At 38.6% G+C, this 11,784-nt stretch overlaps 1 long non-coding RNA gene across 1 annotated transcript; it reads right to left on the minus strand.

The window, feature by feature from the left end:
• Positions 1 to 4,350: 4,350 nt before the first annotated feature.
• On the minus strand, positions 4,351 to 11,533 carry LOC103098036 (uncharacterized). Its single transcript, XR_465529.2, has 2 exons — positions 10,699 to 11,533; positions 4,351 to 6,459 (listed from the first exon to the last, which is right to left on the minus strand). It is a non-coding gene; the product is annotated as an uncharacterized LOC103098036 (long non-coding RNA).
• Positions 11,534 to 11,784: the final 251 nt, after the last annotated feature.

Below are 11,784 nucleotides of genomic sequence, written 5' to 3' on the forward strand. Positions count from 1 at the left end.
CTAGCTCCTGATGGATCCCCAGGGGAGCCTAGCCTGGGCTGGGCAGCCTGAGGGTGGCCCTTGACTTGGAGATAAGGAGCAACTGAATTGTGCTCTAGGCCATCCACCCTATCCACACCAGCAGCCATTAGCAATCTGACAAAGAGAGTGAAGCTGAGCCAACTTGGGTTTTTAAAAATCATCGTTGCCCCTGACATTTATATAGTGCTGGAAGGTTTGCCAAGCACTTATGTGCATTATCTAAGTTGAGTCTCACAACAACTGCAGGAGATAGCTGGTGCAAATAGCATTACCCTCATTTCACACATAGGGAAACTGGGGGTTAGGAGACAAGGAGTCTCAGCTTCCAAGGATGCCAGTAAAGGCTCAAAGGATTATGGGAGTAAAGCTAAGAGGGACCGGAGACATCATTTTAGGGAAAAGGACATCGAGGCTCAGGGAAATGACTAAGAATGTATCATGAGTGTTTTGTCCTGATGCCAACCCAGGTCCTCTGATTTTCCTTATGCAGTCTTCTTTCAACTTTGCCAAACTATGGATCTCAAAGCCATCCCTTCCCCTCTGATTCACTGTTTCTCCATATTCTGACTATCCAGTAAGATTCAACTTAAGATTCCCATCCTCTACTTTCTTCTAGGAAGGCTTCCCTGATGAGTCCAAAACACATAACCTAGATTACGTCTTCACCTTCATAGACTTGTGTCCCCAGTGAGCACTAGACTGGAAGCCAGGAAACATGAGTTCTCAGCTCAGTCGGGCCACCAGGTAGATATGTGAGATGAGCTAAGACGAGTCTTGACTCACTTGTGAAAGGATTCCTTCCGGCGCTGACATAGACATTCTGATTTCTAATGTTCTCCATTTTCTAAGGTCCCTCTCACCTCTCATATTCTGTCTGTGATTGTAAACCACCTGAGCAACTGTCTCCTTTTCCTCTCATGTCTTAAAGATGACTGTGATACCTCTTGCCATGCTTCAAGGTCTCCTGCTGAGAAAAATCTTTCTCTCTGTCTCTGTGTTGCTCTTTATTAAAATTCCAAAGCTCATGAATACTGAGCAGTTCAAGCTCTAATTACCAGCTATTGTTAATTATGCAGAACTGTCAGCAATTTATTTTTATATATCCAGACAAATCCAACGCCTTTGGAAATATTGAACCCCGTTCTGTTATAGCCCAGACTTGCCAACATCCAGCACATGTCCTGGGAAGGAATGGCATGGCCATGCTTTTCATGCCAAGCACAACCAAGTCCATTCTATTCAGTTCCATTCAATTGGACACATTTGGGCTGAGTCGACAAGTCCACAAGCATTTTTAAGCACCCTTGAAGGGCATTGTACTAAGCACTGGGTATACCAAAAAATGTCCCTGCTCTCAAGGAGCTCCCGGTCTAATGGATGGAGACAACATTCAGATTAAGTGTGTACTAAAAAAAGCACACAGGGCAAACTGGAAGGTCTCAGAGGGCAGGTGCTAGGCTTGAGGAGGGAGAGGAAAAGGCCTCCTAGCAGAAGGTAGAATTTGACCTGAGACGTCAAGGAAGGCAGGAAGGCAAGAGGCAGAGAGACAAGAAGTGAGAGCATTCCAGGCAGTGAAAAGATATAGATTCAGGAGATACATAGTGTTTTATTCAAGGAGCACAGTGTCAGTTTAAAGTTCAACTCTAAGGCCCCTTCCAGCTCTAAATCAAGTGAGAGAAGAGGAAAAAAGGGATGAAAGAGGGCAGGTTTCCTGGAAGAGGAGGGACTTGAGCAGTTCTTGGCAGGTAATATAGGCTATGAATGGATGGAGAAGAGAATTCAATATTTTTTTAGGTTCTAAATGCTCATTTCTTTCAGCTGTATTACCATCAGTGAGATAGAAACCAAAATCCTTAGTTCCCTTCAAGGCTAATCTCAGGAGGTGGGCTGAAGTCTTCAGCTGATATTGCATTTAGGAATCTGTATAGAAGTGGCATCCATCTTCCCCTAGCCCCACTTCTGCCATATGTGTTCCTTGAGGGCAAAGTCAGTTTTTTTCTTTTGTCTTCATATTCCTAGCTTCCTGAAAATACCTTGCACACAGTAGGTGATTAATAAATGAGCACTTAATTGAAATGTCTGCTAGAATATGGAGCATATGCTTATTGCCATATATACATATGGGAGAGTCAGCATGGAATAATAGACAGAGAGATGACTTAGAATCGTGAACACCTGGAATGTTTACAAAAATAAACCATATGGTGCATTAAAAATAAAAGGGGCTATTATTATCGGCTAAGTAGTGCAATGGATAGAGCACTGGGGCCTGGAATCAGGAAGATCTGAGTTCAAATCTAGCCTTAGACAGCTATAAGCAAGTCACTTAACCCTATTTGTCTCAGTTTCTTCATCTGTAAAATGGGAGAAATAATAGCACCAACTCCTAGGGCTGTTGTGAGGGTCAAATGGAATAATAATTGCAGTATGCTTTCCATAGTTCTTGGTATATAATAAGTGCTATATAAATGTTCATTGTTATTGTCATCATTATCATCACCACTAGAAAGAAGGTTGGCCACTAGTTAGTGATGATTGTTTTTGCCTTATTCTTACCCCCAGAGGGAAAAAGCAAGTAGGAATTTTCTCACTGAGAGCTCTTCATACCAATCGAATCACAAGTTTGATTCTTTTTAAAAAATCATAAATCAATTATTTCATTGTTAGAGAGAATTTTGAACAAGGAAACTCCTACCAATGCAGATGAGCACTTGCTTGAAATTCAGTCTTAGAGAGTTGCCTAAGGTCACCAAAAGCTTAAGTGGCCTGCCTTCATATTAATGCATACAAATATATACAGATCCATACATATATACATGCATATACATACCTGCTCATATATAAAAAGGGGGGGGCAGTTTGTTTGCACAAAGGAAATCAGGAAGACTTGAATTTAAATCCAATCTTAGACACTTAGTAGCCTTGTGACCCTGGGCAAGTCTCTTAGCTCTGCTTGCCTCAGTTTCTTCAATTTGTCAAATGAGCTGGAGAAGGAAATGTCAAATCACTCTAGTTTCTCTGCTGAAAAAAACTCAAATTTGGGTTATAAAAAGCTGAACACAACTGAGATATGACAAAACACCAAATGCAGTTAAGATAATATATATGTATACATACAAGGAATTTAATGCATCCTGTTGTCTATCATTCATATCATTATTTCTGAGAGACATAGATGTCACGGGGGTAGGTAGCACAAATACTATCCCCTCCCACCTCACACTTTACTGATGAGGAGACAGGTTCAGAAGGATTTTTCATCTGGCTTAATATCACAGAACTAGCAATTGATGAAGTCATACCTTGGAACCAGAGCTTTCACTACTCCATCTGCTTGATTTCTTGGTTGCCATCTATCTCACCTGGAACTTAATCACTAACTCATTCTTCTATGACATATCACAGCTGTTTGTGTGCTCCCTTTCACTCAGGAAATTGCATTGTAGTTACTTTGTACACATTTCATGTTAACTTCTGTGTACATATTTCCCTCTAATAGAGTATAAGCTCCTTGAGGACAGGGACAATTCCAGTTTTGTATTTGTCATGCTAGCACCTAGAACAGTTCAATATAGACACTTCTGGTGTTTCCTGAATTGAACTGAACTGAATCAAAAGAGAACAGAATCTAGGAGTGTTTCTTCAGTAGGGTGGTAGAAAAATCAGGTGACCACTGCCTCTAATCTTCATAGTTCTGTAATAATTGGGCAGGAAATTAATGTAAGGTGTTAGTATCACCCTCATTAGTAGAATCCTCCAAACAGAGGAACTAAGAGTATACTGTAGATAGCAGATGAAGGAATTCTGTCCTAGGACCTAGGTAGGTAAATACTTGGAAATCTATTCAGTAATTGAGTTAAACCTTTGTTAAATATAATAGCCCTATAATTTTATCCAAACATGGAAGGGGTTAAGGATACATCAAAGATATCCATGCATAGAACAAAGTCTAGAGCATCAAGGTGTTATAGAAAGCACTATATTTGGAGTTAAAAACCTAGTTTGGTTGCTATATTCTACCTTTGTGACCTTAGACCCTCTTTGGACTTCACTTCCCTCATTAATAAAATGAGGAGACTTGAACCTCTCATATATTTTTCTATATCTTTTTTTAAAATAATATTTTATTTGATCATTTCCAAGCATTAAAGACAAAGATCATTTTCTTTTCCTCCCCCCTCACCCCCCCATAGCCGACACATGATTCCACTGGGTATCATGTAAGACTCTAAGGCTTACAAGACTCATCCACAGGGTTGGCCAGTCCTGTGACATCCTGTTTGGGGTAACGAAAAATGAAGAGTAACAAAAGAAGAGATGGACACTATATGAAAAGAGAGAAATAGTGCCAATTTTATTTGCTTCACACAGAACTTTTATAGGCAAAGACTACTTAGACAAAAAACCCTACAGGAATGTACAACTCTACATTCCAGAAACCCTAATCTTGATCAAGGGATAGTCAGGTGTTCGAAGGTCAGCCTACATTCTTCCTTTAATTCAAATACAAACAAAGGGGAAGGGGACAGACGAGGGGATAGGCGCCCACCTAATCGCAATTAGCCCTTCATAAATTTTATCCCGCAGCCTTCTTGTTTACTGTTCCATCCTTGGTCCCAAGATGGGCGAAGGTCAATCCTCATCTTTGTCTGAAGCAAAGACAAGCAAGTCCACAACTTTATCTTAAGCAAATACAAATAAAGAAAAGAGGAGGTATTCCTCGACTACAATTCCCCCTATTTGTTCTGCAAAAGACTTCTGTGGAGAGCCAAGATTCGGCCAATTTTTCCCAAGCTGGACAAAAGGATTTGGAACAGACAGGGAAGAAGGACCGCTAAGATAACTATGAACAATATGAAGGTTAATATGGTTATACTCATTTGGGCCAAAGGAGAGAGCCAACTTTGGCCTGACTTGATCCAATTGTATAACGAGTCAGCTATATGTTCGGGGCGAAGGTCCTCAGCTAAAGAGTTATCCATCTCATCAATGATATGGTTCAATTGCTGGATGTCCTCTGAGATGTTACTCTTTAACCAAAGACCTTGTAGATCACTTCTAATTTTTTCGAATGCATCAGACATGTTAGCTTTAACAGGAAGAAGGCAAAAGGCTGAATAGCGATAATCACACCTTAATTTACCCTTGATAGCTAAAATTTCTACTTGATTGGTTAATAACAATACATCTTTAGATATTTGTTGTAAAGCATAAAAAACCCTTGTATTAATATCCTGCTGCAAGTGTAAAACCTGGGTTACATTCTGTGCTAGCCCATGTAAATATTCTGCATCATGTTCCAGGGTCCTTACATTAGCTACACTTTGTGCTAGTGAAACACTACTGACAGTTGTGGCTGTTATAGCGTCTATAAGAGCTACAATTCCTAAAACTAAGCAAGAAATACATCTTCTTTTCTTAGGGCTGATTAGTTGAGACAATTATTCCATTCCTCTATCTGCCGGTGAGTGATACCACCCCCCTGAGTGTTTGCCTTGAATGCCTAATGTAACACTTCTAGTTACTGGATTTTGGACTTTTCCATTATAAGTAACATTAACATAATGAGACATATTTACTTTATCCAATGCCGGGGCTATCTTTCCATAATCAGTCAAAATCTGTGTGAAATTAGCAAAATGTAACCAATTAGCTCTGGGGGCATCACCCACAAAGGTGAGCTGTATCCTATAAAACAATCATGAAATTTATAAGAATCCAATTTCTTTCCAATACACCTTGTGTTGTTATGCCAATACATCCAAATCATATTTTTCCAATGAATACATGATGCCCTTTTAAATCTACATGACAGCAAGGGCAGAAACATATTAACAGTGTCTCTTTGTTTATATCCCATCACATATGGACAAATAGGTCTTTCTTGTCCCCAAATACTATCACAAGATTCTCCTAGCCAACCTAGATATTGCAGTTGGCCATAATCTTCATATTTTTCCCTTTTATCTACACGATAAGGTCCTATCCAGAAAGAGTCTGACAGGTCAGGATGACCATAATAATGCACCTGCAGAGATCTGAGGGGCAGGCATGTAGGATGGTGTGCGAGGCACACTGGGGGTGCCTCAACTAGTCCAGTCCAATTGAAAGGCACAAACAAATTGTTGGCCTGATTGTTGTCCTTAGCTTGTCTCTCAAAATGGTAAATGCCAGGAATATCAGTTAGTTTTTGTATATAAGATGACTTCCGGTAAAGTGTGTCCCATGCTGACATACTCTACCCAAGATGGTTGTTCCCCAAAGACCATCTCTTTACTCCAGTAGCTGCACTTAAATTCTGGAATAGAAGCAGAAGAGTCAGTATCTTATGGAGATGTTGTCAAGTCCCTTATGAGGCTTCCTGTGTCCTCTCCTTGTCCTTCTCTTTATGGTCAATTTCTCGAACTCAGCGGGGAGGGAGCCATACTCTGTCTTTACCTGTGGAGACACAAACAGAACCTCGGCCTTGCAGGACCACTGGGTAGTCCTTGCCTCTTGCCAAGTTTGATTATCATCTTTCCACATGCCAAGTTTTTGTTCTGGGGCAGGGAGCACAGGAGTGGTGCCTGAATTTCATTCATAAGAAAATGCAGAGAAAAATTTTTCAGCTCTGGATATATTATTGGAAGTAAAGATCAAATTATTTATAGTATGTACAGCTATTGTCAATCATCGCTGTGGGGTGCTGTCTCCCCCTTTTTGTTTTAAAAGAAATGTTTTTTAAGATCTGATACCTGTGAGGTGAATAGCCCAAGTGTGGCAAAAAAGAAAAAATTGTTTGGAAGTATAAGCAGGTCCATTATCTGTTTTAAATGTTCTGGGGGGACCAGCCATCTCAAAAGTAATAACATGAGAAGTTCTTTCTCCCATCAAGCAGGAAGCCCATAAAAATGCTGAATAAGTATCCACAGTGACATGGATATATTTAAGTGGCCCAAAGGACGGTTCATGGGTCACATCCATTTGTACTATTTAAGCCTCTGGGATTCACAGCAATATGCATTGGGGGGTGTTTTGGAACACAATTAGGACACTTTTTAACAATACTTTTGGCTTGATCTTTAGCGAGTTGGAACATTTGGCATAAAGCATTACTATTTTGGTGAAATCTATGATGTGATTATTGTATATCAGTTAGATAACATTGAGCAATCAAAGCTTGATCTATGATATCATTTCCTTTAAAAATAGGTCCAGGCAGAGTGGTATGACTGTGTACATGCATGACATACTGGATGTATCCTTTGTCATATGACAGTTTGTAATTTACATTTGTACATTGCTTTGAGTAGATCTGATAACAGCTTTTTCTATACCCTGCAAGAACTGAAAAACATATTTAGAGTCCATTATAAGGTTGAAAGGCTCCTGAAGTAACCAAAAAACTAGTAAAATAGCTGTTAATTCATTTTGTTGGGTAGAAGAATAAGGAGTGGTAAAAATGACAGGTGAACTACCTTCCTTGTATACTCCTGTCTTGTAATTAGCATTTGCATCAACACAAATATTAGGTCCTGATACCGGACAATCTCTTAGAATATTAGGAAAAACAATAGGATGTTGTGACAAAAAAGAAAATAAGCCTTGTGGAGTGTAGGTGGTAATAGCAATGGGGTACACTAACAGTAAAGACTAAATATTTCTGTAGTATATCTTTAGCAATGGGTACCTGGACTTCATGAGGATACTATCCTAAACCTGAGACCACATGTTCTATGCCTTTCCATATTAATTGAGCCATAAGACAGTCATAACTCTGTAAAGCCTTTCCCATTTTGCTTTTTAGATGTAACCATTCAATGACTCTTTGTTTCTCAGTTAAGGCACCTGTTGGTAACATTAAAGTTGCAAAAATAGTCACTTTCACAGCTAATTGAGGCTGATAATGGTTATCTTCTACTATCTCTAAAGCAAGAGAGGCCTCAGGTGTCAAAGTTCCAGGGGAATTCAAGTCAGAGCTCCCTTCCAAAATTTTGAATAAAGGTTGTAATTCAGTTGTAGTAAGAAATGAATATTGCCTGACACAATTGATATCACCTAACAATTTCTGATAATCATTAAAAGCAGTCCTTTCTTAATTGTATTTTTGAGGCATAACAGATGTTGCCTATAACTGAGCCCCTAGATAGAGTACGGGACTTGTTTTGTGAATCTTTTCTTGAGTAATAGCTAAATGGTATTTTTGCAAGGTAATTTCTAATTGACTATAGCACTTGCTTATTTGAGATTCATCTTCAGCCATGATAAGAATATCATCCATATAATGGATGATGTACAGAGCAGGAAAGTGTAGTCTTACAGAATGAAGGGCTGAAGCTACATCTTGTTGGCTGAATAATCTTATCATTCTGGACGTGGAATGTTTGCACTAAAATTCACAGCTTCAAACAAGCTACTTGGTCAGACCAGGCCTGGCAAAGTTTGTTTGTTTGAGTGTCTTAAAACCTCTGAATCTACAATTAAAATACACTTATCTTGAGTTCTAGCACACAGAGGTTGTTACCTCTTTGAGATCCCTAGTGCAGTTCATAAGTATTAGTGTGGAACTTCTTTCTCCTTCCTGTGTGCAAGGAAGGGGTTAATAGCTTCTGAGCAATTTATCTTAAGGCTCCTTGGCTCAATTTAGATTTATTACTTAACAGCCTTGTCCCATCCTTCTTTAACAAGTGAGCTTACTATAATGTTGAATTTATCAAACCTCTTTCATAATAATTTACTCTCAGTGGATTTTAGTTTAAACTCCACAACTCCCAAATAACTTTGATTAAGTCCTTTAGCAATCTTACAGTGTGTCACCAAACTGAAGCACAAAGCATTTACATGCATTCCTCAAAACCTGTCTAAAGTAGAATAAAACCTACAGTTTGGTTTTCGTTTAGCCTAAAATATTGCTATATTCCTGATTAAATTCCATCAACATTATTACAATTATATCTAATTCATACTAGAATTTAAGAATATCAGTTAGTATCTCTATTCATTACTCTTATTGCAGTGGAGCACTTCATAAAACGAATCCAGACACCTCCAAATTCAATTATAAACTTATATAGATAGGTTATAAGATATAAAGTTATTTCCTTTCACATAAAGATTCTTATTTGACAATCAAACATAGTTTGATCACAAACATAGTTATGTGAGGTCAGAGATCCTTAGGTTTGTCCTCAGAGGCTGGTTACTTTCACAGTTACTTAATCACATCCCTAGTTAGCTATATGTTACCTGGCATTCCAGCCGGACCTCTTTGATATTCCTGAAGTTCCTTTTGTTACCTGACCTTCCTAATTCTTATCCTTCAGCTAATTAGAGTCGAGTCTTTTTTTTTTTTTTCCAGCCTGCCAAAACTGTTTGACCTCCTGAGGGGGAGGGGGCTGGGTCTGTTTCCTAAAAAAAACTTAGGAAGGGATAAATCTCCTTTATCTATTTCAATTAATTATTTTCTCTTATTGGGACTACTTCATTATTTCTTCTGGCTTCCCCTCTTTACCATTATTGTAAGTAGAGGAAAGGCACTATATGGAATTGTATTCAATCTTCATAACAAGCCCTCTTGATTTCAGGGCTGGTTAAATTTGTCTTGTTAAGGACATACAGTTTGTATATCATATACCCTTAACCTATTTAGGTGGAAAACTTAATTCTCTTCATAATACAAATGCATACATATTCTGTATTCACTCAGCATCACTAATTTCCAGCATTTGGTATCTGAATACATACATGTTCATCTCTAGATTACAAATTCCTTCCTATGCATTTTTCACATTTAAAAACAATTCATATAACCTTGATCAAAAACATCATTTAGAAATTCTCACTTGCAAAATACCAAATTCTTAATACTAGTATTATAAAATTCCATGAACAGATTACTTAAACTTCTTGTGTGTCATATGATTTCTTGTTACTATTCCTGACAGCACATGCATTAAAATAAATCTGATTTGAAAAAATCCCAAATTTAATTTCTAGAATAAGTTCTTCTCAACAACATGATGACTTTTACATATATAAAGTAGCCAGTGCAATTTTTTGTCCTTATAGAATAAAATATTCCCTCTCTGTGTCAGTCTGGCTATCAGCCACATTTAGACAATTCTCAAATTCACTGAAACCATGATGCATAGCAATATTTAATAAAACAAACTTCTAACCAGGAGTTTTGTTGTGCTCAATAAAATCTGATTAATATTTCACATTTAACTGACAAATAGTTGCACGAAATTAAATTTAGATCATATCAAAATCATTAACAATACTCCCAAATTGCATACATCAAACCATAGGATTAATCTTAAGTGAAAAATAGCCTCTAATTGTGGAGTAAAAATCTCCCTTTTTCTGCTCTGAATTTTTCTCTTTTTCGCTCCTTTGGGGGCCCATCCAAAGGAAGAAAGAGGAAAAAATCATTGAACAGGTATTTGCTTTTGTCCTCTGCTGAGGATTTTTGACAGACAAGTTCAATCTTGCAACTATCCCATTTTACATTCTTTCTTTTTGTGAGTGTCCAATTTAAGAATACATAGAGATGAGACTTTGACAAAGACAACAAAAAACAGAAACACACAACATTGTGACAAGCATGCTTTGAGAAAAAAAAATCAGTGTTTTAGGATCCATTCTAAAGAAAAAATATAATTTCCCTCTCACCCTTAGAGTATCTCGTATGCTCACCACCGAGGGGATCTCCGTAGCATTGAAACTGCATGACCAGCACACAGCGTCGGGGGTTCTCCAAAGAGAACGGAAGGAAGGGTTCCAAGAAAAGAAAAGAATGGGGGGAAGGGGGTCCCTAATAGGGGACAGTTTAAACTAAAAAGCGAAAGAGAGAAAAAGTTGGGGAACAGAGGAGGCCCACAAATACTGCACTCTCTCTGTTCGATTCTTCTGCCCATCCGAGCTGCAGTCTCGGGGCAAAAGCTGTTAACTCTTCGTCATCCTTTGACCAGCAAAGGAATCGGGGTTACGAATGAAAGTCCCTGTCCGGGCAGCCATTTGTAAGACTCTAAGGCTTACAAGACTCATCCACAGGGTTGGCCAGTCCTGTGACATCCTGTTTGGGGTAACGAAAAATGAAGAGTAACAAAAGAAGAGATGGACACTATATGAAAAGAGAGAAATAGTGCCAATTTTATTTGCTTCACACAGAACTTTTATAGGCAAAGACTACTTAGACAAAAAACCCTACAGGAATGTACAACTCTACATTCCAGAAACCCTAATCTTGATCAAGGGATAGTCAGGTGTTCGAAGGTCAGCCTACATTCTTCCTTTAATTCAAATACAAACAAAGGGGAAGGGGACAGACGAGGGGATAGGCGCCCACCTAATCGCAATTAGCCCTTCATAAATTTTATCCCGCAGCCTTCTTGTTTACTGTTCCATCCTTGGTCCCAAGATGGGCGAAGGTCAATCCTCATCTTTGTCTGAAGCAAAGACAAGCAAGTCCACAACTTTATCTTAAGCAAATACAAATAAAGAAAAGAGGAGGTATTCCTCAACTACAGTATCACATGTGTTCTTGATTTGAACCCATTGCCATGTTGTTAGTATTTACATTAAAGGGTTCGTTTAGAGTCTCTCCTCTGTCATGTCCCCTCAACCTCTGTAGTTAAGCAGTTGCTTTTCCTCGGTGTTTCTACTCCCACAGTTTGTCCTCTGCTTATGGATAGTGTTTTTTCTCCTAGATCCCTGCTGATTGTTCAGGGACATTACACCGCCACTAATGGAGAAGTCCATTATGTTTGATTATACCACAGT

The sequence above is a fragment of the Monodelphis domestica genome, chromosome 3 (genome assembly GCF_027887165.1).
Source record: "Monodelphis domestica isolate mMonDom1 chromosome 3, mMonDom1.pri, whole genome shotgun sequence".
Lineage (NCBI taxonomy): Eukaryota > Metazoa > Chordata > Mammalia > Didelphimorphia > Didelphidae > Monodelphis > Monodelphis domestica.